The 23,563-nt window shown below is 45.2% G+C and overlaps 1 long non-coding RNA gene across 1 annotated transcript in view; it reads right to left on the bottom strand.

Moving 5' to 3' along the window:
• Positions 1-18,865, bottom strand: part of LOC142142755 (uncharacterized) — a 258,356-nt gene extending 239,491 nt beyond the window's left edge. Inside the window, exon 1 of the long non-coding RNA XR_012689315.1 lies at positions 18,540-18,865. This is a non-coding gene — a long non-coding RNA (uncharacterized LOC142142755). The remainder of the gene's footprint in view (positions 1-18,539) is intronic.
• Between the last annotated feature and the right edge of the window lie 4,698 nt (positions 18,866-23,563).

The following is a 23,563-nucleotide window of genomic DNA, read 5'->3' as shown; positions in this document are numbered from 1 at the left end:
AAGAATGTAAGTACTGACCAGATAAAGATGGATAAAGGGCCGACCACAAGTTCCCTGCTTCAACTACAGACCCATAGCCCCTAGTGGGGTATGGTAATGACCAAGAGGAGGCAGGTCCCCCCGCCCTGGGTAGATTACTAACATTCTGCTGAAGCGGCCATATAACAGCTGGGTCCGAGACCAGGGGTAGGGTAGAAGAAGGACAGACAGAAGGGAATTGTTGATAGGCTGCACCCCCGCTCCCGGGGGGAAACATAACCGGGGCAGGACCCAGCAACCCAGGGGCCCTATTAGATGATATCACCGCCCCCGCCTGAGACACAGCGTCCCCAGAAAAAAGAAGGGGGGAGGGGGGGGGTGGGTCTCTGGCCTGGGAAAGGGCAAGGGGGGGAAGGGAGTCGAGGGGCATCACCCCTTGGAAAGGAGGGGGGGGGGAGAGATGGCACCAGCTGGGCCCCCACATGTGCGGTATAGGGTGGTTGTCCTGAAAATGTTGGGTGGAAAAGGAGGGGGGCAAAGAACCTGCAACCACCGCCCCCTGTACTTGTGACCCCGGGGAAACTACGGGGTCAAAAATAATAGGCCCCAGGCCTCTATATGGGGACACCTGTGCCCGCTCTGCAGAACTCTGCACTCTGTCCCCCACAGATACCACATTAGTCACGGGGGAACCTGCGGAGGCAATGACTGGAGCTCCGACGGAGGGGGATACTAAAGATGGCCCCCGTGACCCAAAGAGCGCCACGTGAGCGGGGGAAGGGGATCCCCTGCCCCTGGCTCTGGCAGACAGCCTGATCCTGCGCATGCCTCCGGACACGAGCGGCCTAGCCGCCCGCTCCGGAGCCCTGGACCTCCTCACCAGACCCGATCCCGCCCCGCGAGGAGCGCTCGCGGCGGCCGGGCCACGTGACCTGCAGGTGGACGCACCGCCGCTGGAGCGGGCGTCCCCGCCGGGAGAACCCGGAGTTTGTAGCTGCCCTTGGTCAGAGAGGGGGGCTGAAACGGAAGGGCCAGACTGTATAAAAGGCGCGGAAAGCGCCGCCGGAGATGGGGAGGAACCAGCAAAACCTGGCGGGGATGGACCGAGACCTTCTAGGCCGTGAAGATGCCATGAGTGGGAAACGGGTGTAGAGGGGGAAATGAAAGAAAACGGGGGTGAGGAGATGAATAAACAGAACAGGGAAGACAAGGGACGAGAAAGGAAAGAGGAGAGAAAAAGACACAAAAATAGTACAAGAGCACAGAGAACAAAACAAACGCCAGATACTACGCCTGATGCTGCAGCTTCTCCGGATCCAGGAAACAGGAAGCTCTCTCCTTCTCACACTGCTTGATATATTCTTTCCACGACACTCCCACTTCCTTCCTAATTGGCTGATTACACTACAGCCTTAAAACCCCCCAGTGGTGAGTAACATTATCAGCTCACAACACATGATTTTAAACTCCTTCGGCTAATGGCCTCTCTCATAATTAGACGCATATATATGTGGCAGTAAGTGAGGTTAACCTTATCTGCAAGTAAGATGCCACATCCCAGGCCAACCAGTGAAGAAGGAAGGGGAGTGCCTGGAGATCTGTCTATATAAGTCCTAGCATGTCACATGTCCTTTCTCATTTACTGCTCGAGATCCCACCCACCCATGCCCTTTATTGACCTCCCTGCTTCCGTGGCGTATGAGTTTTAATTTGGTTCCTCCCCACGTCACAGAGCAGGCACAGTTGGTAGGAAGTCACTGTGGGCAGTGGCTGATCGTTACAGCGTTATCGCTGTTTGACCACAGGTGCTATCCCCATCCAGGAACGTGACGCAGTCCTTTTTGATGAGGATCCCTTGGCCCGCATCTGAGGGCGGCCATTGCGTAGTCGGGAGGGGGCTTAGTCACTCTGACGTCAGAATTAGCATTGGCCAGGCAGTTAAGGATGTGTCCCGGGTACGTGGAGTCAGCCATCCACGCTTGGTTCCAAATATTAGTTTGATTTAGCTGTCTCACGGTTCACTTTCACCGCCATTTATTTAATAATTAATAAACTGTGACCTTCTTTAGCCAGTTTCATATGTCTCAGTGTCTTTATTGTTAGATAAGTTAAGTAAGCTTGTATATGTCATTAGGAGGTTATGGTTAAGAGAGTGAAACACATCCAGGTTATGCAGTTTATAATTTTTATATATTTTTTACAATATGTTGCTGTTATTTCAGCTGGGGGCTGTAGGAGCAGAGCCAGGTCCTGAGTCCTCTGCTTCCTTAGGCTCAGGCTCACTGGGGTCACATGTGGGGGAAGGTTCTGGAGCCACGGCGAGCAGCCGATTCAGTATGGCTGCAGGGATTGGCCAAACCCATTTATAGCGTTCAAAATGCTCTCCATCAGGCCCTTCTTCTCCGTGCTAATTGGCACTCCTTCCTGGTGCTTCTTCTACCGAAGGCTGCGATTGATGGTTATTAGGAGCTCTTTGGTGGTCTTGTCCCATTTATCTATTGCTTCCAGTGACCGCACAGATGGACAATGTGCAGGACCAGCAGGCGGTGAGGAGGGCGGGATCTCTCACAGCTCCTCCTCCTGCTCCTCTGACTGGTCACTCACAGTGGGTGGTGGCTCCGCATCTAAGAAAAAGTGAATAAAATATCTTAAACCAAATTGATTTGGAGTTATCCATTTAATCCTGGAAAAGAAAACAAGGGTAGAGAGTGAACAATGGTACAGGAATATACACAAGTCTAGTGGTGTTATATTCTATATTGTACACAATAAGGGTAATTACCTGATTCTGTTTGTTGTGGTTTTGCAGAGGGGCCTGCGACACTCTCCACTCGCCCGACCCCCTCATCTTCCTGGACAGCTATGCAGGCTAACGCGGTCAGCTTGAGAGACAGAGGTCCAAAGAGACAATGGGACTACCGTGATGGGGCTGCTACCAGAGTTTGCTTGGTCACCTGGTAACAGAAGAAAATGTAATTAATTGACAATGTAATGTATTGTCTTCTAAGACTGAGGTAATGTGGAGATGTTTCAATCAGCGGCTAATTCACACGATGGTATCGCTGATTGGCCGCATGTCACAACCCCTTCGAAGCAACCTGGCCCTTGGTCCCTTTGTGTGGGGGACCCCTCGTCCTGCTTTATGGGGGCACGTCCTTGTAAGCCCGGGCTGATTGCTCTCGCCGCCACCATACTTTTATTATTTAAAAAACTGGGACCTGTTTTTTTACCAAAATCAAGTTGTTGTCAGTGTGATTATATTATAGATAAGGTTTTAGGTGTTAAGTTAACAAGTAAAGAGGTTTGGTGCAATAAAGAGGTAAATCAATGGTATGCAGTTTAATACACAGTACAGAGATTCATCCCCCCAAACACCTATCAGATATTCTTATCTGCATGTGAATGTGACATTCATAAAAATGTAAACTAGGCGGAGTACAGCATTTCCATCCCATTACTGATGTGTTCTGGTAAATAAATGTCCGTAGTGTATCCGATAATTTAAGAGATGGCTGATAGCGGGTGCTCACTGTGGCTCAGATATTTTCAAAGTAGAATGGCTGCAAAGCCAGTGATGGCTGTATAGTTAGTGTGTATAGTTCTAAGTGTGTATAGATACAAGTGTGAAACAAAAAATTTAAACAGCATAATTCGGAGTTATACCGCAGTTGAACAGGAGGAAACAGGAGAAGAACTTTCTGCCTATTAACACAGCTTCACAAGGACAACTGTCAGTATTCACCTGAAACTCCATATTCCACCTCTGATGTTTTCAACTCTCCCTGGCTACAAGCTACATGCAACATGAGGACTGCTTTGGACTCTGATCTCATTTTCCTCTCATCTCATGAAAGTTTGTTTTATTTATCAGTCTGCTTTCAATGCAAAATCTACTCTGTTTAATCAGACTGCTGTACTACTTGCTCAACCACTCCCTACCCATGCTACAGTTATTTCAGTCCCCTATCTCAGCACTGTACTTCAATTTTATTTAAGCTTTGTTTACCATCACAAGTAAGAAGAAATTATACTGTCTTTCAACCACTCTCCTCTCCCATGATTCTGCAAAATCTCAGCTATTCAATTACCTGCTCTTTATTACTCTCCATTCAACACTTCCACCCACTCCCCCACATGGCTCCCCACATCATTACGTTATACTATCCAGACATCCAGGAATACACTACATTTGCTGCATCCTAGCTCTGCACTACTTATCTGATTACACTGGACATTGCAATCAATTAGGCAATTCATTTAATTCCTCATTTTTGCTATTTGACTAATAGTCCCAATGCTTGCCAAAATATTTTTCTTTATCTCTTTTCATGGCATTATCTTTAGGACTATATCATCCCTCACCCATCCTGCAACACACACCTCTGTCCACATTGCCCCTTCATTACTTCACTCACCTCTAGTGAACACTCATGAACTCTTTTCCTATTTAAATTCAATAACTTTAACAGCCTCACCCTGCCGCCAGAAACTAAAAGGACACACATCTTACAATCATCTTACCTACCTTTCTTCCTTCCTTCTTCTATTAGCTGGTGATATATCACCTAATCCAGGTCCCCCTCACTTCTCCCACACACATATATCTGAACACTACAGAAATCTGGCAAACCTCAAACACATAACCTGTCTCCCCTCTCTTGCAAAGTCCTTTAAATGTGCCCTTTGGAATGCACGCTCTGTTTGTAACAAACTTACCTCCGTACATGATCACTTCCTCTTAAACAACCCTAAACCTTCTGGCAATAACAGAAACATGGCTCACGCATTCAGACACTGCCTCACCTGCAGCCCTTTCACATGGTGGCCTCCATCTCACCCACACCCACAGACCAGGAGGCAGACAAGGAGGGGGGGTTGGACTACTTCTCTCCCCACAGTGCACATTCACAGTTATACCAAGTGTCCCATCACTCACATTCACATCTTTTGAAGTACATGCTGTTAGGATTTTTAACCCATTCTCTATGCATGTTGCTGTCATCTATCGCCCCCCCTGGTCCACACCATCAATTTCTTGAACACTTCTCTGCATGGCTCCCTCACTTCTTATCTACTGATATCCCCACCATCATCATGGGTGATTTCAACATCCCTATTTCTAATCCACGTTCCAATGCTGCTTCCAAACTACTCTCTCTAACCTCCACACTTGACCTCTCCCAGTGGATTGAATCCGCTACTCATCAGGATAGCCACTGTCTTGATCTTGTTTTCTCTAGACTATGCTCAGTTTCTGATTTTCTTAACACTCCTTTCCCCCTCTCGGATCATCACCTTATTAGATACTTGCTCACCCCCAGTTCTTTACCCTCCCTAGTGTCAAACTCTTCCAAGCCTCCTCGTACCCGCAGGAATATCAACTCTATTGATTTTCAACAGTTTTCCACCTCTCTCCAACACCTTCTCTCCCCAATTTCTACATTCTCCTCCCCTGATCGGGCAGTACCCCATTTTCATCAAACCCTAGCAATTGCCCTGGATCAAGTGGCTCCAGCGACACTACATATTTCCCGTAGAATTCGTTGCCAACCGTGGAACACTACAGTAACACGAACTCTACAAAAACTTTCTCGTAAAGCAGAACGTCACTGGCGTACATCTTGTGCCTCTAATGATTTCATAACATATACTGATATCTACCACTCCTACAGAAATGCTCTGGACATTGCTAAACAAGCATTCTACCGATCTCTCATCTATGCTCAGGCTTCTAACCCCAAACGCCTCTTTAACACATTTAACTCTCTTCTGAATCCTCCTGCCCCAAATCCTCCAACTAACATCAGTGCACAGGATCTTGCTTCCTATTTCAAGGACAAAATTGATAAGATCAGGCTTGAAATGGTATCTCCCTTGACAAGCAATCTGCTCAATTCCTTTGTAGCACCCTCTGACACTCTCTCTTCATTTGATCCCACAAATGAAGAGGAAGTTTCTACTCTCTTCTCATCTTCCTACTCTACCTCCTGTCCTCTTGATCCCATTCCCTCTCAAATTGGTATGTCCCTGTCTCCTGTACTCATTCCCCCTCTAACTAAAATCTGTAATCTATCTCTTTCTACTAGTATTTTTCCAGCACTTTTCAAGCATGCAGTGATTACTCCCATTTAAAAAAAACAGAATTCTGACCCTAACTCTCTCATAAATTACTGCCCCATCTCCCAGCTCCCATGCCCCTCCAAGCTTCTCGAGAGAATTGCCTACTCCCGCCTCACACACTTTCTTACAGCAAACAACCTATTGGATCCTCTTCAGTCAGGCTCCTCTTCAGTCAGGCTTTCGCTCTCAACACTCCACAGAGACTGCGCTGACCAAAGTTGTCAATGATTTGATCACAGCAAAAAATAATAACCAATACTCTCTTCTAATTCTCCTGGATCTCTCTGCTGCATTTGACACTGTTGACCACTCTCTCCTCATATAAACGCTACAAACCCTAGGTCTTGAAGGCACTGTCCTATCCTGGTTCTCATCCTACCTATCTAATCGCTCTTTCAGTGTTAATTTCTCTGGATCCACCTTTGCTCCGCTTCCTATTGTCAGGAGCCGAGGCGGCCTTGGGCACCGCCGCGACTCACTTCCGGTGTCAGTGAACGTCCCGGCCGTCCCCATGGCGACCGGGGCGTCACTTCCGGTTTCTCGGGCCCGACCGTTGCCAAGGCAACGGCCGGACGCCGTGTATAACAATCGATGCACCCCGGCAAGTGAGGCAGCCGGGCGCATGCGCTAGTGTAGCCTGCGGGCTAATTTAGCTGGGTAGCGCACCTGGGATGTATTTCAGGGCTAAGCCCTGAATGGCCAAACTCTGTATATAAGGAAGGGAGGGCTTAGCCTCCCTGCCGGTTATAGCGTCCAGTTCCTGTCTGCTTAATCTGCTCCTGTTTTTGCTGCTGCCTGAAATTGGTGAAAACCTGTTGGACTGTTACCCGTGTATGACCCTTAGCTTAGATTTTGACTTTGCTTGTGAATCTCGTGACCCTGACCTCTGGCTTGAATACCGACCTTCCTGTCTGCTCGTGACCCCTGACCTCAGCTTGTATATTCGTACTGTTGTCTGCTGCCGGCCCCTGACCTCTGCTTGGATTCCACTCCGCTTGCCTGGGTTCTCCCCAGCCGGTGCACACTTCACGACCCTCTGTCAGTCTGCAGCCCAGTCTGTCCCCACCATCAGGGGCTCCAGTGAACACCTGACTGGCAGAGTAGACTCCGGGCTATGTTGTGTCGGCTGGAGGGGTTCCTAACACCTATCAGTTGGAGTTCCACAAGGCTCAGTCCTAGGTCCTCTGCTATTCTCTATCTACACCACTTCTCTTGGAAAACTAATAAGCTCCTTTGGATTTCAGTATCAACTCTATGCGGATGATACACAAATTTATCTATCCTCTCCTGATCTTTCACCACCTGTGTTGTCTCGCATTACTGACTGTCTTTCTGCCATTTCATCTTGGATGTCTTCTCGCCAACTCAAACTCAATCTTTCAAAAACTGAGTTAATAATATTCCCACCCAAAAACAGAAGCTTCCTGCCTGACATTTCTATTTCTGTTGATAACATGAATATAAATCCCACCCCGCAAGCTTGTTGCCTAGGTGTAATCCTTGATTCACAATGTCTTTTATTCCCCACATCAACTCTATATCTAAATCATGTTACATACACCTAAAGAACATTTCCAGAATACGCACATATCTGACGCAAGACACCACAAAAACATTAATTCATGCACTCATCATCTCCCGCATCGACTATTGCAATTCCCTCCTTACTGGTCTTCCCAAAGTCAGACTTGAACCCCTACAATCTATTTTGCACGCAACGGCTAGATTGATTTTCCTTACAAACCGTTATTCCTCTGCTGAGCCACTCTGTCAGTCTCTACATTGGCTGCCTGTATTTCAACGAACTCAATATAAAATTCTTCTACTAACATACAAGGCCATCAACAAAATTGCACCGACATACATTTCCTCACTTGTCTCAAAATATCTCCCTACTCGATACCTACGTTCTGCACAAGATCTACGTCTCTCCTCCACTCTCCTCACATCCTCCCATTCTCGGTTACAGGATTTTTTCCGGGCTGCACCCACTTTGTGGAATTCCCTTCCACGCACAGTAAGACTTCCTCTAGTCTTCAAACCTTCAAGCGTTCACTGAAAACCCACCTCTTCAGACAAGGTTATGATATTCCTCAACCATCATCTTAATTTCCCTAGATTACCCTATTACCATCCTCTACACTGCTAACGCAAGACAACAACCTTCTGACCAACATTGCAACACACATAGCCCACTCAGTACTTTTACCTTTGCAGTCTGGCTGGTCCATTGTGCAATATGATGTAGCACATGCCCTTGTGTTTCTAACTCCCATTGTCCTATAGATTGTAAGCTTTCGAGCAGGGTTCTCTTACCTCTCTGTATGTATGTATTACCCAGTATTGTCTTATTAATGTTTGTTCCCAATTGTAAAGCGCTACGGAATTTGCTGGCGCTATATAAATAAATGTTGATGATGATGATCAGCGCTGGGCTCATTAGTTCAATTCCCATCCAGGGCCTTATCTGTGTGAAGTTTGTATGTTCTACCCTCTGGGTGCTCCGGTTTCCAGGTATGACCATCAAGAAGGACTCAGAAGTCCATGTTTAGCACATTTACATTAATGGTGAGAACACGTTTTCATTATTATTATCATTATTAAGCACCTGTTTTCCCCAGTAAGCTGCCTCTGCTAGAGGGAATGAAATCCAGCATCAAGCTGCCCCCGGGTCTGCCAGAAGCGAGGTAGAAAAAGCAGCAATGTCTGACATTATATAGAAGTCTAAACAGAGCAGTATATCATCATCATCACCATTTATTTATTTATATAGCGCCACTAATTCCGCAGCGCTGTACAGAGAACTCACTCACATCAGTCCCTGCCCCATGGAGCTTACAGTCTAAATCCATAACACACAGGCAGACTAGGGTCAATAATTTGTTAGCAGCCAATTAACCTACTAGTATGTTTTTGGAGTGTGGGAGGAAACCGGAGCACCTGGAGGAAACCCACTCAAACACGGGGAGAACATACAAACTCCTCACAGATAAGGTCATGGTCGGGAATTGAACTCATGACCACAGTGCTGTGAGGCAGAAGTGCTAACCACTGAGCCATCGTGCAGTATATTAGGCGAAGGATGTAAAAGTAGTGGAAATTAATGAATAGGGGGGGGGTTAGTTATGTGTTACAAGTTTGGATGTTTCTCTCTCCACCTTACACAGGTGAATCTGTATACCTGAAAACAGTGCTTTTATAGGGGCAGTTCCAAAACCCAGAATAAATGGAGCACTGTAGGAGTGTTCTTATGTGAAGGGGGACAAATGGAAATGTATTACACCCCACATAGTCTGCAGTTTGTAAACAATGTTTATTGTCAGACATCCCCGCTCCCCAATCATTGATAATCATTCCTTCTGCTTTCCTCGTGATAAAACTAACTGCGCCCTCTATCTACGCAGCCATGACTCTGGTGGGGACTGTCCTACATAACCAGGGACTGCCGGGGCATATGGGTAAGGCCATAGTTGTCCTTCCTCTTTGGAAATGGGCCCATATAGAGTTCTCTAATGTGGTGGATTAAACCCTGTGGACTCTGGGTGGAGATAACGTCACCCCACTCCATGTGTCTCACTCTGAATTCCATAATATGTACTGTGGGCCCTTCCTGGACCTTAATTGTCATCAGGAAATACAGCAACCCCTTCACCTATGATATATATTCCATATATTCAACAATGAACATTCATCATCATCACCATTTATTTATATAGCGCCACTGATTCCACAGCAATGTACAGAGAACTCACTCACATCAGTCCCTGCCCCATTGGGCCCCAGAACTGTGAGGCAGAAGTGCTAACCACTAAGCCACCGTGCTGCCCACATTAAGAACATATCCCCATGTTCATTGGAACACAGGCTGAGCTCCACACTCCAAGGTCATTCTTACACAACTGAGCTTGGATGGGCAGCTCCTAAACACCCCCCATTATAATTTGCCACAGCAGTGTCCCTATTTTATCAGGTCTGCCTCTTTCAACAGGCCCTGGTGACATCACGCACTGTGACATCACGCACTTGACATCATAGTGAGTGACCACACTGCCCAGGGACAGTGCAGAGAGGCAGCTCAGGGAGAGCGAAGAATTCAAACACACCACTGTGTTTTTCATAAGTCTCTCAATTGAAAGCTGTTTACAGGAGTTATGAGGTGAGGTCTAATTGTGAAGGTGCATGTGATAAGTATGAGAGAACCTGTTAATGTTTAGAGCACAGCACAGAGTATATCAGGAGATGAGTGATGTGTCAGTGAGGACAGGACTGCATGTGACAGGGGCAGTGACATGATGTGTGGATGGGTAATGGAGGCAGCAGGAAGCCACAGACTGAGAATTATATAGTAGAAGGAGCAGGTGCCCCATCATCACAGAGTATTTAATTAGATGATTTTGTGGAAGTTGTGGGAGGCAGTGACCTGTCCTCTCCTCGATAATAATATATAGCCCACTGCCCAGTGTAGATTCTCCTTTCCTGTATGTAAGTTTAAATATTTGTTTTATTTTATGTTGCACATTTTAAACTGCATTGAATGTGAATAATTAAATGTAAATATTCCATCATTCGTCTCTTTACAGAGATGATTTCTATTACGTGCTGTTTCTGAACCCTGATATCACCTTATCGCAAAGGGGAAACATTTGTATTATCAGCAAACATTAAAGTGATAACGCCACAAAAAGCTAAAATTATATTATAATAAAAGAAAAAAATTAAACGTACCTGCACTCACCCAATCTGGTGCGTCCTGTGATGCCTGTAACGGCTGAAACAGGAAATCCCTTATTATGGTCGGGGTGGGATTTTTTTTCAAAGTTCTAGTGGTGTTGTCAAGGGCCCTCCCCCCATAGTTGTCACACTCACAACCTGTAACTGATTGTTATTTGTACCATGGATCCCGTTTCCTGTTGCTCACCGATCGGACTATGCCTGGCTGTTTGTCTGGCACTGGTGTATATTAAATAAGCAGGTAAATAAGAATGTATTCTCTACTTGTCTATCCAGGTCGAATAATGATGAGCTTGAGACCCTGTGGAAACAACTGGGGGAGAGCCGGCAAGTGGAGGCAGAAGAACTGTGGATCAAGCAGCAGTTGGTATGACAACTATCTATAACCATTTGTATACATACAAACATACACGTACAGAGGTAATCACAACACGGTGTGGTCATGCCAGGCTGAGGGGCGTGTGACGGTCTCTGGGGCCGTGCTAAGCGCTTCTGAAGCATTAGGCTGTCTCCAATTCCCCTTCTCTAACAAACCCCCCAACTTGTCTGGGGACAAACGTGCCGACTGGTGGAATGGCGGCACAGTGGCGTCAATTTGTGACTGTCCCACCTAAATCAGGACATCTGGGAGGTATGATTGGAATATGGCCATTGTGATACTATGAACCATGTGTGTGACATGTCATTGTGCATGATCCCACGCTTCATGTGTAGCCACCAGCTTTCAGGAGCGCTTTATATATTTATATATATACATATATATATATATATATATATATATATATATATAGCGGCAACATATACACATTACTCTTACGGAGACTATATACATTCACATCAGTTCCTGCTCCGACATCCGCGTGGCAGTGGGACACTAAAAGGTTAATATCCCTCACCATGCGAACGGCTGGAAACTGACTCACGGTACAGATTCAGTTTCCTACTATTCACATTATAGACGGGATTAATAATGTGATGCCCACTGTCTGTACTGAAAAATAAAAGTACGGAAAGTGTGACATACATTTATCTGTCTCTCTCTCACTCTCTGTCACTCTCTCTCTTTCTCCATCTCTGTCTCTCTCTCTCTCACCCTCTGTCTCTCTCTCACCCTCTCTCTCTCTCTCTCTCTCTCTCTCGCCCTCTGTCACTCTCTCTCTCTGTCTCTCTTTCTCTCTTATTTCTCTCTCACACTCTAAAACTGACCTTATATCTGCATTATTCCATGGACAGGAGAGAAAATGCGACATCCTTGAAGGAAGAGAGGAGCTGCTATCAAGCCTGGTCAGTCCATCATTATATCACTTAATATTCCAATGTGATGATAGTCACAGCCGTGGTGCACTCTCTCCTCGCAAGTGTCCCATAAGACCAAAACTGAAGCTTTGTTCACACACTTTATTACTGTAGTATATACAGCAATCACCGTGGGTGTATTATATACCCAGCAATCACCCCGGGTGTATTATATACCCAGTAATCACCCTGGGTGTATTATATACCCAGTAATCACCCCGGGTGTATTATATACCAAGCAATCACCCCGGGTGTATTATATACCCAGCAATCACCTCGGGTGTATTATATACCCAGCAATCACCCCGGGTGTATTATATACCCAGCAATCACCCCGGGTGTATTATATACCCAGCAATCACCCCGGGTGTATTCATATAAACACATCAAGTAGTAATATCTCCCAATTTCATAGAACATAAACACTCTCAACCATATTTGCCTACTTTTTAAATCTGTAATCCAGGAGATCCAGAGTACAGATCATGTGACTGAGGGTAGCAGGAGGCGTTGCGATGTCGTTACGTCACTATAGCCCCGCCCCTACTATAAAATACAGAAATTCAAGACCCGGGAGGTTTGCCTACTCTTCCGAGAGCTTTGGAGGACTCCACGAAATTTGGGAGCCTCCCGGAAAATTTCGGGAGAGTAGACAACTAACTATGCTCTCAACCCAGAGCTTTATTTATCTCTTTTCAAGGTCTTCCACAGTAGTTTGCATGGAGACGCTCTGTCCTCTGGATTATTGCCCCAGTGTCCTAACTGCTATTGTATCAGGGCCCATCATTCTCGTTATCCTACAAGACAGTGCGCTGAATCTGTCTCCTCCATCTAATGCCCACATTGGGCCTTACTAGCATAAAAAAGTCATAATTTCTGGAATAAATGGCTGCAGTGATTTATAAGTAGATATTTATATAATATCACATCAGAATATGCTACAGAAATCCAGATATAATAATAGTTGTACAGTAAAATTCTACAGTAAAACAGTGTTACAGTAAAATTGGTCAAATTCTGTCATTTGTTTAATAAAATAGAGGACATCCAGGTGGTCTTACGTTTACTCCGTCCAAAAAATCCCCTACGTAGTCTTCTGTTTGCCAAATAATGTAATACAGTGACAGGGAACGATCCGCACTTATTCTGTTCATTTATAGTCTGATTTATGGTACAAATCAAAGCCTCCTAGAAACTTGGACACAGCGGCGCAGCAACATAACCGTACCCTGCAAATAAGCCCCTTTGTGCGAGGAGAGGGCACTACACAATGTGTTACACAAATATACAATATGGTGTGCGCTACGTATTCATATACTCAGATCTAAATGTAATTCTCTCTATTGCAGCTCAGCAGCTATATGCGGGAGAATGATCTCCTGAAGAGTAGGCTCACCAGGCTGCGGCTGCTGGCCACAGAGCAGGAGGTACAGTATAACAGTTACTATAAAGAGGTGGCGCTCAGGTGGTGGCTTTGCTTACATTACCCGTGGTGCCGCCACTTCAGAGCTGAGGGTACATTTTACACGGCACTCAGTTCATAGGTGCAGAGAGAACTAGGGATGAGCGCGCTCGGATTTCTGAAATCCGAGCCCACCCGAACGTTGCGGATCCGAGTCGGATCCGAGACAGATCCGGGTATTGGCGCCAAATTCAAAAGTGAAACTGAGGCTCTGACTCATAATCCCGTTGTCGGATCTCGCGATACTCGGATCCTATAAATTCCCCGCTAGTCGCCGCCATCTTCACTCGGGCATTGATCAGGGTAGAGGGAGGGTGTGTTAGGTGGTCCTCTGTGCTGTTTAGTTCTGTGCTGTTTAGTTCTGTGCTGTTTAGTTCTGTGCTGTTTAGTGCTGTGCTGTGCTGTGCTGTGCTGTTTAGTGCTGTGCTGTGCTGTGCTGTGCTGTGCTGTGCTGTGTTCTGCAGTATCAGTCCAGTGGTGCTGTGTGCTGTGCTCTGTCCTTCTGAGGTCAGTGGTGCTGCTGGGTCCTGTGCTGTGTCCTGTTCAGTCCAGTGGTGCTGTGTCCTGTGCTCTGTGCTTCTAAGGGCATAGTTATTTCCCCAATATTCCCCTGTGTTTAAAAAAATAAAAAAAAGTTTTTTTTATAATATACCAAAAACTACTTTAATATTTTTTAATTACCACAAAATTTTCACAACCAATCCTGCAGTATAAGCCCATTGGTACTGCAATATTACCAAGTTCACACATTCAGCAGTAAAAGTCCAGTGGTACTGCAATATTACAAAGTTTACACATTCTGCAGTATCAGTCCAGTGGTGCTGTGTCCTGTGCTCTGTCCTGCTGAGTTCCGTAGTGCTGCTGGGTCCTGTGCCGTGTCCTGTTCAGTCCAGTGGTGCTGTGTCCTGTGCTCTGTGCTTCTAAGGGCATAGTTATTTCCCCATTATTCCCAAGTTTGTAAAAAATAAAAAAAAAGTAAAAAAAAATAAAAAATTAAAAAAAAAAAAATATATATAATAATTATAACCAAATTTGCAAAACCAATCCAGCATTATAAGTCCATTGGTACTGCAATATTACCAAGTTCACACATTCAGCAGTAAAAGTCCAGTGGTACTGCAATATTACAAAGTTTACACATTCTGCAGTATCAGTCCAGTGGTGCTGTGTCCTGTGCTCTGTCCTGCTGAGTTCCGTAGTGCTGCTGGGTCCTGTGCCGTGTCCTGTTCAGTCCAGTGGTGCTGTGTCCTGTGCTCTGTGCTTCTAAGGGCATAGTTATTTCCCCATTATTCCCAAGTTTGTAAAAAATAAAAAAAAAGTAAAAAAAAATAAAAAATTAAAAAAAAAAAAAAATATATAATAATTATAACCAAATTTGCAAAACCAATCCAGCATTATAAGTCCATTGGTACTGCAATATTACCAAGTTCACACATTCAGCAGTAAAAGTCCAGTGGTACTGCAATATTACAAAGTTTACACATTCTGCAGTATCAGTCCAGTGGTGCTGTGTCCTGTGCTCTGTCCTGCTGAGTTCCGTAGTGCTGCTGGGTCCTGTGCCGTGTCCTGTTCAGTCCAGTGGTGCTGTGTCCTGTGCTCTGTGCTTCTAAGGGCATAGTTATTTCCCCATTATTCCCAAGTTTGTAAAAAATAAAAAAAAAGTAAAAAAAAATAAAAAATTAAAAAAAAAAAAATATATATAATAATTATAACCAAATTTGCAAAACCAATCCAGCATTATAAGTCCATTGGTACTGCAATATTACCAAGTTCACACATTCTGCAGTATCTTGTGCTACATATAATGGAGAACAAAACTTTGGAGGATAAAGTAGGGAAAGATCAAGACCCACTTCCTCCTAATGCTGAAGCTGCTGCCACTAGTCATGACATAGACGATGAAATGCCATCAACGTCGTCTTCCAAGCCCGATGCCCAATCTCGTAGTACCGGGCATGTAAAATCCAAAAAGCCCAAGTTAAGAAAAAGTAGCAAAAAGAGAAACTTAAAATCATCTGAGGAGAAACGTAAAGTTGCCAATATGCCATTTACGACACGGAGTGGCAAGGAACGGCTTAGGCCCTGGCCCGTGTTCATGACTAGTGGTTCAGCTTCACCCACGGATCTTAGCCCTCCTCCTCCTCCCCCCCCCTACAAAAAATTGAAGAGAGTTATGCTGTCAGCAACAAAACAGCAAACAACTCTGCCTTCTAAAGAGAAATTATCACAAATCCCCAAGGCGAGTCCAAGGGTGTTGGTGGTTGTCAAGCCTGACCTTCCCATCACTGTACGGGAAGAGGTGGCTCGGGAGGAGGCTATTGATGATGTAGCTGGCGCTGTGGAGGAACTTGATGATGAGGATGGTGATGTGGTTATTGTAAATGAGGCACCAGGGGGGGAAACAGCTGATGTCCATGGGATGAAAAAGCCCATCGTCATGCCTGGTCAGAAGACCAAAAAATGCACCTCTTCGGTCTGGAGTTATTTTTATCCAAATCCAGACAACCAATGTATGGCAATATGTAGCTTATGTAAAGCTCAAATAAGCAGGGGTAAGGATCTTGCCCACCTAGGAACATCCTCCCTTATACGTCACCTGAATAACCTTCATAGTTCAGTGGTTAGTTCAGGAACTGGGGCTAGGACCCTCATTGGTACAGGGACACCTAAATCCCGTGGTCCAGTTGGATACACACCAGCAACACCCTCCTCGTCAACTTCCTCCACAATCTCCATCAGATTCAGTCCTGCAGCCCAAGTCACCAGCCAGACTGAGTCCTCCTCAATACGGGATTCATCCGAGGAATCCTGCAGCGGTACGCCTACTACTGCCACTGCTGCTGTTGCTGCTGTTAGTCGGTCATCTTCCCAGAGGGGAAGTCGTAAGACCGCTAAGTCTTTCACCAAACAATTGACCGTCCAACAGTCGTTTGCCATGACCACCAAATACGATAGTAGTCACCCTATTGCAAAGCGTATAACTGCGGCTGTAACTGCAATGTTGGTGTTAGACGTGCGCCCGGTGTCCGCCATCAGTGGAGTGGGATTTAGAGGGTTGATGGAGGTATTGTGTCCCCGGTACCAAATCCCCTCGAGATTCCACTTCACTAGGCAGGCGATACCAAAAATGTACAGAGAAGTACGATCAAGTGTCCTCAGTGCTCTTAAAAATGCGGTTGTACCCACTGTCCACTTAACCACGGACATGTGGACAAGTGGTTCTGGGCAAACGAAGGACTATATGACTGTGACAGCCCACTGGGTAGATGCATCCCCTTCCGCAGCAACAGCAACAGCTGCATCAGTAGCAGCATCTACAAAATGGCTGCTCATGCAAAGGCAGGCAACATTGTGCATTACAGGCTTTAATAAGAGGCACAACGCTGCCAACATATTAGAGAAAATGAGGGAAATTATCTCCCAGTGGCTTACCCCACTTAGACTCTCATGGGGATTTGTGGTGTCAGACAATGCCAGTAACATTGTGCGGGCATTAAATATGGGCAATTTCCAGCACGTCCCATGTTTTGCCCACACCATTAATTTGGTGGTGCAGCATTACCTCAAGAGTGACAGGGGTGTGCAGGAGATGCTTGCGGTGGCCCGCAAAATTGCTGGACACTTTCGGCATTCAGCCAGTGCCTACCGCAGACTAGAGGCACATCAAAAAAGCTTGAACCTGCCCTGCCATCACCTCAAACAAGAGGTTGTGACACGCTGGAACTCCACCCTCTATATGCTGCAGAGGATGGAGGAGCAGCAAAAGGCCATTCAGGCCTACACAGCCACCTACGACATAGGCAAAGGAGTGGGGATGCGCCTGAGTCAAGCGCAGTGGAGACTGATTTCCGTGTTGTGCAAGGTTCTGCAGCCATTTGAACTTGCCACACGAGAAGTCAGTTCCGACACTGCCAGCTTGAGTCAGGTCATTCCCCTGATCAGGCTGTTGCAGAAGCAGCTGGAGAAAGTGAGGGAGGAGCTGGTAAGCCATTGCGATTACAGCAAGCATGTAGCTCTTGTGGATGTAGCCCTTCGTACGCTTTGCCAGGATCCGAGGGTGGTCACTCTTTTAAAGTCAGAGGAATACATTCTGGCCACCGTGCTCGATCCTCGGTTTAAAGCGTATGTTGTGTCTCTGTTTCCGGCGGACACAAATCTACAGCGGTGCAAAGACCTGCTGGTCAGGAGATTGTCCTCTGAAGAGGACCGTGACATGCCAACAGCTCCACCCTCATTTTCTTCCACATCTATGGCTGCGAGGAAAAAGCTCAGTTTTCCCAAAAGAGGCACTGGCGGGGATGCTGATAACATCTGGTCCGGACTGAAGGACCTGCCAACCATTGCAGACATGTCTACTCTCGCTGCATTGGATGCTGTCACAATAGAAAAAATTGTGGATGATTACTTTGCTGACACCATCCAAGTAGACATGTCAGACAGTCCATATTGTTACTGGCAGGAAAAAAAGGCAGTTTGGAAGCCCCTGTACAAACTGGCTCTATTTTACCTGAGTTGTCCCCCCTCCAGTGTGTACTCGGAAAGAGTTTTTAGTGCAGCGGGGAACCTGGTCAGTGAGCGGCGAAGGAGGTTGCTTCCTCACAACGTTGAAAAAATGATGTTTATAAAAATGAATAATCAATTCCTCAATGAAGTACAGCACTGCCCTCCAGATACTACAGAGGGACCTGTGGTTGTGGAGTCCAGCGGGGACGAATTGATAATGTGTGATGAGGAGGAAGTACACACTGTAGGGGGAGAGGAATCAGAGGTTGAGGATGAGGACGACATCTTGCCTCAGTAGAGCCTGTTTAGTCTGTACAGGGAGAGATGAATAGCTTTTTTGGTGTGGGGGCCCAAACAAACCAATCATTTCAGTCAAAGTTGTTTGGTAGGCCCTGTCGCTGAAATGATTGGTTTGTTAAAGTGTGCATGTCCTATTTCAACAGCAGACCTCTCAACTGCAGCTCATCCCTCCTCTGCGGGGATAATGTCTCCTGTGCTCTGACACGTCACTCTGTGTACTCTCAGCCTCAGGATCTGACACTACAGCTACCATGCCTCTTGTAGCAGCCCTCACTCCAGGGCCTCTTCCATGTGCAGTGTCCCCCTCTCTCTTGGGTTCACTATAGTGGCATGGAGTTCTCCCCCTCATCCAGGGCACACATTCCTTGCCCTGGCTCAGTCACCACGCTCAGACTTCCAGGCAATGCTGGGGGAGCCTGGGAGCTTCCACCCCAGGTCCCCAGCTACAACTCTCCTCTCCTGTGTCTTCTCTCTCTTTCTGACACTTTAAAGATCGTGTCTTTAAATGAAAAAGTCAGTCTTCATTGCACGACTATGTGCAAGTGCAACAGGGACATTTTTTTGGGTTTACAAAGTCAAACAATAACACTACGACCCTGTCTGTCTGGGGTCTGTCAATGACGAATTGTCTGGAGCATGTTTTGAGGAGGTATTGTGGCCCCGGTATCAAATTGGGTACCGGGGCCACCCCACTATGCAGTCCAGATACTTATTTGGTGGAATTCCGACACGTGGAGGGTTTTTTAATTATATTGTGGCCTCGGTACCAAATTGTGTACCGGGGCCACCACACTACGCAGTCAAGATACTTGTTTGGTGGAATTCAGACCAGTTGAGGGTTTTATTATTATATTGTGTGGACCACTCTATCTATACCACACTACAACTCTATACCACTCTATTTCCTACTTTAATTCTATTTAATTCTATTTCCTACTTTAATTCTATTACTAATTAATTAACATAAAGAGGAACAAAAATAACCAATTTTACCAAAAGTATAATATGACTTAGACTTACAAACACTACACTTGAAAGATCGTGCCTTTAAATGAAAAAGTAAGTCTTCATTGCACGACTATGTGCAACAGGGACAGTTTTTTTCTTTACAAAGTCAACTAATAACACTTGGACCCTGTCTGTCTTTAACATACTTAATGGGATCTCAATGACGAATTGTCTGTAGCATGTTTGGAGGAGGTATTGTGGCCCCGGTATCAAGTTGGGTACCGGGGCCACCCCACTACGCAGTCCAGATACTTGTTTGGTGGAATTCTGACACGTGGAGGGTGTATTTATTTTATTGTGGCCCCGGTATCAAGTTGGGTACCGGGGCCACCCCACTACGCAGTCCAGATACTTGTTTGGTGGAATTCTGACACGTGGAGGGTTTTTTAATTATATTGTGGCCTCGGTACCAAATTGTGTACCGGGGCCACCACACTACGCAGTCAAGATAGATAGATGCGTATCATAGATAAAGTACATTCAGTGGTGTGGGGCAAATTGAAAAATATTCAAAATGCACTGACATTATCAAAAACAAGAGGTTGTCACACGCTAAAACTCCAACATGTATATGATGGAGAGGATGGAGGAGCAGCCGTATGTGTAGTGTAATGCAGACCTGTTGAAGGTTTTTTATATATTTTATTGTGGTGCCCAGTGCCCACTCCTCTACGCAGTCCAGGTACATTTATTGGTGCGATTCATAAAAGTTCAGGGTTTTTAAGATATTGTGGTGACCCACTCCTCTACGCAGTCCAGGTACATTTATTGGTGCGATTCATAAAAGTTCAGGGTTTTTAATATATTGTGGTGACCCACTCCTCTACGCAGTCCAGGTACATTTATTGGTGCGATTCATAAAAGTTCAGGGTTTTTAATATATTGTGGTGACCCACTCCTCTACGCAGTCCAGGTACATTTATTGGTGCGATTCATAAAAGTTCAGGGTTTTTAATATATTGTGGTGACCCACTCCTCTACGCAGTCCAGGTACATTTATTGGTGCGAATCAAACAAGTTGATGGTTTTCTTATTATATATATTGTGGTGACCCACTCCTCTACGCAGTCCAGGTACATTTATTGGTGCGATTCATAAAAGTTCAGGGTTTTTAATATATTGTGGTGACCCACTCCTCTACGCAGTCCAGGTACATTTATTGGTGCGAATCAAACAAGTTGATGGTTTTCTTATTATATATATTGTGGTGACCCACTCCTCTACGCAGTCCAGGTACATTTATTGGTGCGATTCATAAAAGTTCAGGGTTTTTAATATATTGTGGTGACCCACTCCTCTACGCAGTCCAGGTACATTTATTGGTGCGAATCAAACAAGTTGATGGTTTTCTTATTATATATATTGTGGTGACCCACTCCTCTACGCAGTCCAGGTACATTTATTGGTGCGATTCATAAAAGTTCAGGGTTTTTAAGATATTGTGGTGACCCACTCCTCTACGCAGTCCAGGTACAATTATTGGTGCGATTCATAAAAGTTCAGGGTTTTTAATATATTGTGGTGACCCACTCCTCTACGCAGTCCAGGTACAATTATTGGTGCGAATCATAAAAGTTCAGGGTTTTTAAGATATTGTGGTGACCCACTCCTCTACGCAGTCCAGAAAGATACCTTTTTGCAACGTTTTGGACTAATAACTATATTGTGAGGTGTTCAGAATACACTGTAAATTAGTGGAAATGCTTGTTATTGAATGTTATTGAGGTTAATAATAGCCTAGGAGTGAAAATAAGCCCAAAAACTTGATTTTTAAACTTTTTATGTTTTTTTCAAAAAAAATCCGAATCCAATACCTTAAATCCGAACCGAGACCTTTCGTCAAGTGTTTTGCGAGACAAATCCGAACCTCAAAAATAACGAAAATCCGGATCCAAAACACAAAACACGAGACCTCAAAAGTCGCCGGTGCACATCCCTAGAGAGAACATGACACAACTGTGTGACCAGTAAATAACATGGACTCATGTATGTAGTAACTGATAGCCAGGCGGGATGGAGGAGCAGGTGCTTTGCTGCCGGAAATATTTTATTGTGTTTATTACATGTGTGCCCAGTGTAAAGTGTACAGACATGTAAATGTGTAATGTATTTCATACTTGCCAACTTTTTCTTGTTGGCTTCAGGGAGATCCCGGGAAAATGGACGTACGGGCACGGGCTTGGACCTGCCCCCTAAATTTGGGCAATTGCAGCAGGGGGCGGGGCTAAGATCACGCGATATTTGCGTCATTAAGACCCTGAAGTCATGTTGTCTTACCTGTCAGTCTTTTATTACATCTTGGTCTCCATGAAAATGGCCACCTCCATAGGCATCAATACATGGACATAGGACACAATTTCTGAACTGTCATCATGCCACAGATGACGAAGCCAACTACGTCTTGTACTGGCTCAGCATCAGGGAGAATGCCAGACTCTTCAGGGAGTGAGGGAGATCACCCCTATTTCAGGGAGTCTCCCTGACATTCAGGGAGAGTTGGCAAGTATGATGTATTTATGTATAAACAGTAGGAGAAGTGGCGATATGGCGATACCACCATATACACCCCTACATCCACCTCTGTCTAACACTTATGGATTCCACTCACCCAGTGGTCCAATAGAGATCTGGGGGGCCCAGTGTAGATGGTGCTAGACATCAGGGACAAAATAATGTCAGTCTGGGTGAGAGATATTCTGCTCTATCTATAAAATCCAGCTGTGTCCTGGGACCAACAACTTACCATTTATTCCATCTCCTGTCTACCTGCGTTCATCTACCCGGCAGTACCAATCCAATGTAAACGGTCAGAAGGTTTTAGCAACCAGCAAAGAGGTGCTGTAGCAGCTACACCCCACAGAGAAGTGTAAGCGGCTCCTGGTAGGCTGGTGATGGAGCTTGGTGGTGACAGTGATTACCCACCTAAAACACGGGATACGTTTAGTTTAGTTTGGCCAATGGGGAAACTAGGATTAGTCAGTGACAACAAGTTGCTGAAAACCAGCAAAAATTATAAAGCGTAAAGGAGGGCGGGGCGTCACAGCACAGACAGGGACTTGTCACTTAAAGTTTTTGTGTAATCAATGGCGAAACGTTTTTCATAGTCTGGATTGGTTGTCCCACAATAGGTCCACGTTCCAGTATCTGATATATCAGATATAGAGATCATACTGGATGTCTGACCTGAGTGATATTTATATGGTTGTAATCCTGCATAATATCAGAGTGGGTTCTTGTTTCATGTTCTATATAAGTTGCTGCTAAATGAACTCTTCAAGACAAATTTCTAGACCAAATCAAAATATATATTTTTTTATTAAGACCAATTTGTTAATTTTTGCATTAAATTATTTTCTCTCGTTCTGCTGTAAAATGTATAGTAATCTGGTAATAACCTGCGGGGACAGACTGTGGCCGGCTTATCCGAGTCCCATGGAACTTGTCCTAAAGATTTGTTGTGTATAATTTATTTCACTCTGTGTCTCTTTCCCTAGATTATCAACAGGAACCTGCGGGAGTGGCAGCCGCAGCCAGAAGCACCTTCTCTGTTAGTATCTATATGGTTTATTCCATGTACACATACATTCTATACGGTTCTAAAGAGGAACATTTGTGTATATAATCAGTGCTGTCCGTACTGTAATAGAAATATCAGGAAGTCTTTAAGTCCTGTACTGGTGACTCCAGACAGGATCTGTCTATACTGTTCTATTAATTGCATTCAGACTCTGTCTGTAATTTTCTAAAAACTCCAGAAATATCTATTATATACTGTTAAATTGTTGCTCATCCTACATTAAAAAAATCGTAGAAGAGAAACCTCCAGATAGGAACTATGACCATGGACTGTATCAGTAACTCTTGTGAATAGAAGACATAAGTTTAAATAATAATATTTTCTGGTCCTTCAGGATGAAACCTGTGGAGGAGGCTGCGGAAGATCCTGCAGAGATTGTGATGGCTGAACTGGTGAGTCCATGTCATCAGCCCCTTCCTCTATGTTATATAAAGTGAGATCATATTTACTGTCAGCAGTAAGACATTTGTACCTGCCACCTCTGTCACAGGTCATCTTTTGTAACTACTAAACATCTTCTATCAGAACGAAAGGTTCCCATCCCAGGAGAGGGACAGATAGCTAAGACGCTCAATGTGCTAATAACA

Source organism: Mixophyes fleayi, chromosome 3, assembly GCF_038048845.1.
Source record: "Mixophyes fleayi isolate aMixFle1 chromosome 3, aMixFle1.hap1, whole genome shotgun sequence".
Taxonomy (NCBI): domain Eukaryota; kingdom Metazoa; phylum Chordata; class Amphibia; order Anura; family Limnodynastidae; genus Mixophyes; species Mixophyes fleayi.
This window is presented reverse-complemented; position numbering and strand designations above follow the sequence as displayed.